Source organism: Halichoeres trimaculatus, unplaced genomic scaffold, assembly GCF_033239565.1.
Source record: "Halichoeres trimaculatus isolate MK-OKI-2021-1 unplaced genomic scaffold, fHalTri1.1 fHalTri1_scaffold_2, whole genome shotgun sequence".
NCBI classification, from domain to species: Eukaryota; Metazoa; Chordata; class Actinopteri; order Labriformes; family Labridae; genus Halichoeres; species Halichoeres trimaculatus.
In genome coordinates, this window is record NW_027437180.1 from 23,325,637 (window position 1) to 23,332,167 (window position 6,531).

Here is a 6,531-nt window from a genome sequence, read left to right on the forward strand (position 1 = left end):
AACATGACATCCTGCTGAGAGGGCAAGGAAATGATTAATGATATGGGACATATTGGAATTAAAAGCTGTGGTTGACCTAAGTACAGGGACTGCCAACAAACAAATCACATCATAGCTTACATCAGATTTATAACAGCACCCTTCAAAAAACACTGTTCCTCTTTGCTGAAGTGTCTAGAGAACAATCTTATGGAGATGCCTCTTCACTGAAGAACAACTCTGATAGCACGTTGATTACTGGAGTCATTTTACTGTGTCTGCCTCTTACAATAATGAAACCCCTGCAGAGTCATAGTAAGAGAAAGATTTTGTAAAGACTGTGTGCTACGAGAGCCCCCAACACAACTTATCCACCCAGCTTAGTATAAATCTGCTAATAACAGCCTGCGTCTGAAAAGAGGTTTTCAGATTTTAAAGATTAAAGCTGCCAGTTTACACTGCACGCATGCCTGCTCTGTCAATAACTGTTTAAACATGCTTCAGAGGGGTTCAGTTAAGACCAATATGAATGACTATCTCAGCTGTATCACAGGTAACGTCACACCTGCTCGCTAACCTGTCCATGCAGAGAGAATTCATCAAATCATATAACCAACAGTGAAGGCTTTCTAAATCTGATCAAACAAACAAGAATTTGCGCTGATCCTCTCAACAAGTGACCAAGCACAAACGTGTGTTCAGCCTCACACTCATTGAAGCAAACAGCGTGCTAGTTTTGTGTTTATCTGGCATGAGTGTCTTTGTAACCAGTGGAGAAGTTGTGTCAGAAGGATAAAAACATACACACCTGAACCACTTTTCAAGACTGGCTTAAAAATGGCAAGACACTGGCACTGTTAGATTTTAAAAAGGTTCTCAGTAGAGCTTTAAAATGCAGAAATGTGAGTGTTTCCAGGCGGCTAGTGGTTACGTTGCTCCAAGTGGTGAAGATGGCTTCACAGAGGGCATCCATCAGGACCATCAGGGTTCATTTTTTTCTCACCAGTGAATAAAACTTTCTTCCACCTTTCAATGCCCCATGTTTGGTGCTCTCTGAAAAAGTCCAAACAGGCACATTTTGTGGCATTGAAGGAAACAAGGCCTTTGAAGAGAATTTTTGTTCTTAAAGCCCTTCACTCCCAGATGTTGTTTGTTGGTGATTGGGCTGCAGTCGGCACCAGTAATAGCTTTAATTTGGGTCATTCTGTGCATTGACAGACAGCCTATTGGGTCTCCAATAAAAAATTGGGGGGGTCTGCCACTTGACATTTTGTTCCATAACCCTCAGTATAAGAAATTCAGAATGACTGGCTTACTTCAGAGGCGATGGTGTGCTGCAAGTGGCCTGAACAATCTGACCATGTTGAAAGAGAGAAAGCATTTTAGCCTTTGCCATCAGAGTGTCATGACAGTGTGAATACCTGTCAGAAAATGACGCTCAATCCTCATTTTTGCATTAATTTTGGCTTCTTAAGGCTGTAGTCCTAAACTTTTGATTTGCTAATAAACAGCCTATTTCAGTTTAATTGTTGTTTTCATTAAATCGCTCAATTTTGTCTCATTCCCATTTCTTCTTTTTGCATTTTGAAGTTCTGCGCAGAACCTTCTTAAAATCCAACAGTGCAAAATGTAAATCTGAGCAAGTGTCTTTATCTTTATAAAATGAACATGTACAGTTATGTGAAGTTCATGCCAGCCTGAAGCATTTGAACACAAAGTATTATAATCAATTCATTAAAACTGTCTGGTATTTAAAAATTCAATTTATCACGTTATCATTTATTAGGAGTTTTTTTTTTATTTAATCAAATCAAAAGAGTTTGGCATTTTCCCCAAAAGGTGGTGGAGACCACACAGAGCTAAAAGTGAATTTCTGGATGATATCCAACAGTAAGAATAAAAATATTGCTCTGAGTTTAAGCAACTGTATGACAGAAGCAAAAGCTGAAATGTGATGATCTACTGTTCAGTGCTGCTATGATGATGTCATGTTTCATCAACTAAAGTGAAATGAGCACATGAGTTATAAATTACGGCTTTTTATTGTTTAGCAAGTTTTGCACAGCACCTGTTCATATCCAGCAATTTCTCTTAAATCTAAAATAATTCCAAATGACAGTAGTTCATTTTTTACCTGCAGGATCTTTATTTATAGGGTTGGTTGGAGCTATGGTGAGAATACATGGTCAACAGGGCTCCAGGGTTCACAAGTGAGCATGATGCATGTAAATAATATAATTAATTTCAAGAACTGCAGCACTTTTTGTGTGTACAGTAGGGATAGGTCCCTTTCAGAACCCGGCCGATTAATCGGTCCGGATTAATTATCGATTAATTAATCGCTTGGGCCGATTAATCTGTCTGGCTGATTATGCCTGTCACCGATTAATCGACATCGGCCAAAATGTAGCGGATTATAAAAATTTTTGGTTCTGTCGCTCCTGCTCCTGTGTGTCTGTGTGTTGGGCTGCACACTGCCCGAGTGCCTGTCCCCTCCGTCCACCATTATCTAATGTAAGACTATAGAATGACGTTTTAACATTGTGTGAATTGCTTTTTTGTGAGATAAACAGAGATAAATGCTACTGTTGATTCACACGTCCACCATTATCTAATGTAAGACTACAATTCGGCGTTTTAACGACGTGTAAGTTGCACATTGTGTGTTTACATTTTTTTTTTTTATACTTGCTGTGTTTAAAGTTTGACTTATTTATTTCAGGTGTTTACAATTTGACTTCTTTATTTGTAATTGTGTTTACAGCTTGTTCTTATTTATCATTGGTTTACTCTACAGTTTTTATGTTGACAGTTTTATAATTAGTTCCTTGTTTTAATTTGATAGTGTTCTGTCTCTGTCTTGAATCATGTGGGTATTATAACAATTTGTGATTATATACAGTATATATCTCATGTCTATCAATGAATTTATGATCTATATCAGCCGATATATCGGATATCGGTTGATATACCTGATATCAGCCGATATATTGGATATCGGCTTTTTTTTGCCCCCAGTATGGGTATCGGCATCGGCCCCAAATATCCCATATCGGTCAGACTCTAGTCCCTTCACATTTGAATGGATACAGCGCCAATGCCCAGTACCTGGCAACCGGTATCGGCACTCAACGGTACCAATTTTTGGTACTTTTGTGTGTGTTTATGTTATAATACATACTAATTTGTTTGATAATAAAATCTTGACGTTTTTCAATTCAAAATATTTACTCTTCAATATATAACCTTGCGATGCAGTGTTAATGTCAGCATGGAAAATCACCTACTTTTCCACTCCCTCACAGTCACAAGGATAGGTACCTAAACATGGTACCTTTTGATTTTATTTAAATTGGTACTCTATACTACAGACAGAATTTGGTCAGTACCTATAAGAGTACCTAATTTGGTCCCCGTTAATAGTGCACCTACTTTTTTTGAGACAACAATAAAACCATGGTTAATTGTTCAGCCCTGGCTCTGCTTCTTCCAGTCTCGCTATTGATATGAGTCCAACATTACACACATCAACTTTTATAAGGACCTATACTTTCTTACACAGTTAAACTGCAGCATTAAATGTTTTCCTGAGACTATTTCTGAGAAGTAAATTCCACTGGATCTCATAATGAAAAATACAAAGGCAGCAAAGACTCAAAGAGAAGTAAACCAGGTGAAACAAAACCCAGAGGTAATGACAGGAAGGAGGGACGTGGTGGGACAGACTACACCTTCAGCAGGGCTGTGGATCAAAAAACAGAGCTTTGAATCTCCCTCTGTTTGTTCTTTTGTTAACAGGTGATCAGTGTCTGGCCTGCAGCAGACCACTGCATCGCTATCACCTCTGGCTCTGTTCTCCAATTGTTGCTTCAGCAATCTGAGCCCAGTGCCAAGACTAGCTTCAGGCAAATCTCACTGCACCCCTTTGCTTTCTCTTGCAGCCCTGTGCAGCACTGAACCGTCGTCTGCCACAGAGGCTTACAGATTAATCACAGCATGTTGAGCACAGTAACACCCCCACTGAATGATTTAGTAAAAACTTAGCTCCACTATGGGCTTAAGCCGTCAGATCTGGAGTAGGTGCAGGGTTCTTATACAAAGGTGGAAATAAAGCAGGTGCTCAGGTCGCCATAGAGATGACAGCAGGGAAACAGGAGGGAAGGCAAACATGTTTACATGGCAGCAGCAGAGGGGAAAAGTGTTTGCCCAAGGGCACAGATGCACTCCAGGCTTCATTATAAGAATACACCCAGGACACAATACTGAAGGTGTCCCATGCACACAGATCACAGAACAAACTCACAAATACAACATGTGAGCTGAGCAAAGAAATATCCCTAAAACAATATTTACCATGAAAACACTTTCTGAAAATGGACAATATTTATGATTATAAACAGTAATTCCTATTATCTGATTCTATGATCTGTGTGCTGCCTTCGTGAAGCTCTTTCTTGAAGTTAAGTTCCATATCTTTAAATGTAATTTTTTACTTGTATTTTACCCCATTTCCACCTTCACAAGACTTTTTTCAGCAGAGATTTGGGCTGCAACATGGGTGGGACTTCTAGCCATGTCGTTAGAAGAAGGCAAAAAATATGACTCTTTAATTTTCTTTTCCTTTTGTCAGCCATTTTTATTTTCTTACTGCTTTTTAACAGACTAAAATAGAATCCATAAGACAAGGACAAAATTTCAGGCCGTAAAGACCACTTGAGATGACCAAACTCCACAACAACCATTCAGCTCCTCTTTGCTCCCACAGAAATAAATCAAGTCCCCCAGCGTCTCCCTACTCAGGGTGACGTCAGAGAATTGAATTTTCTGTGCGTCTCTCTGCTTCCACAGCAACCAAAGAGGTGTCACCACCCTCTCCCTTGACCTGACCTGGGAACACAGTGTTTTGTTTTGGGGTTTTTTTTTTCGTGGGGGTATTGTTCCCCACTCTTGAATGGATTGCCCACTAATTCATCCCAGGATGTATAAAAGTTTACAAAAGCTGTGGAAGCTGTGGTGCAAAGCAAACCCAACAGGGACAGAAGACAGAGACTACAGATGGGGCAAAAAGTTGTGTGGGGATTGACATCAACCACCAAAACACTTGAATGCTGTTAGGTTGAGTTTTCTTATGAAGTGGCACTTAAAACACTGTAAATACTGAGAAAAGTTCTATAACACTGAAAATGCCTGAGTAGATCCATTGTTTTGTTTGTGGACTCTAAAGACAAAGTGTGACAAATATGATGACTTTTGTTAAGTGAGAAACATTAAATTAAAATTCAAACTGGAAATCCTTTAAAACTAGTTAGTCTGAGTCAGTTCTTACAGAGTGCTTAGTAAAACTTGAAGGCTTCAGTTGTGTACAAAAACATGCTCCTAGTTTGAAAAGACATGGAATCAGTCAACGTTTTAGGCTTAGTTTTACAATCCAAAATTAGGTTTTTACCGTTCTATGCACTATTAAACTATAATATCTCTAAAGATTACTTCTGCATTGACATTGTAGTGTCTATTTTGTAGATCCGAATCAAAAGATGCATAAAAGGTGGTAAATTTAAATAGTAAAACTTCTTTAAGGTTACACTGTACTGTCCTTCATTTTATACTTGAGGCTGTATATTTGAGGCTGAATATTAAGCGCATACTAATTTATTCTTTGTGGAATACTACCTTCAGAGACAGATACAATTATTTTCAGCTATCACAGACAGTTTCCCTTGTCTATTTTTGACGTGACACAGAGGAGCAACAGATTCAGGCCTCAAAGTACGATAAATGCTCATTGTGATGTAATTTTGGACCTTAACTGCAATGCAGGACACCTTCTGTTGTTACCTCAGACCTTACTAGTAAATAAAAATTGTGGTATGAGCTTTAAACCCCACCAATGTTGCTAGCATAAACACAGTGCACTCTCATGCTACAATGACTTTTCACAGAGGAGTTCCAGCGGGTCAATACATATTTCACATCCACACACACAGCAGGATGCGGCGGCGGTGCCGTCCTGCCTCACTTACCGGAGGGATGAGAGGCTTCGTCGGGACACGTCACGCGCTCCGACCCTGCTGGAGTTAGTGGTCGATACTTTTCAGAGGAGAAAATCTGCGTGTATTAGGATATCAGTCGGCCAGGTGAGCTGCTGCCGCAGACGTCCTGGTCAAGCCGCAGCAGGGATACAGTCCCCAGCAGCAGCGACAGCAGGCGGCGGCACCAGTGTTGTGAGCTTCCTTGAACGTGATTGGGCCAGGTGGAACAGGCGCGCTCACGTGCGCCCTGCGCGCGCCAAATGCAGCTTGTGGACTCTGGTGCAATCACAAGGCTGCTATTGCTTATGCAGGTGAGTGAGTGTCTCCAGGTGCGTTTTGTTACGTTTACGATGGAAAGTATGCACATTATCTTTTAATCTATTTTTTTATTACTCCCACAATTAAACGTCTTGTGGTTGGGTAAGTGAGTAAAAAAGTATGGATTTGTTTTTAATACAGCTATGATGTGAAATGTATTTATGTGAGGTCCCCACAGACAGACAACAATGTAAACTCAAAAAAG

The 6,531-nt window shown here is 39.9% G+C and overlaps 1 protein-coding gene across 1 annotated transcript in view; it reads right to left on the reverse strand.

Annotated features, from left to right (window-relative positions):
- The window catches only part of fhdc1 (FH2 domain containing 1), a 36,668-nt gene extending 30,400 nt beyond the window's left edge, over positions 1-6,268 (reverse strand). The window contains exon 1 of the mRNA XM_074689825.1: positions 6,000-6,268. The gene's annotated coding sequence lies outside the window, so the exon portion shown is untranslated. The remainder of the gene's footprint in view (positions 1-5,999) is intronic.
- Between the last annotated feature and the right edge of the window lie 263 nt (positions 6,269-6,531).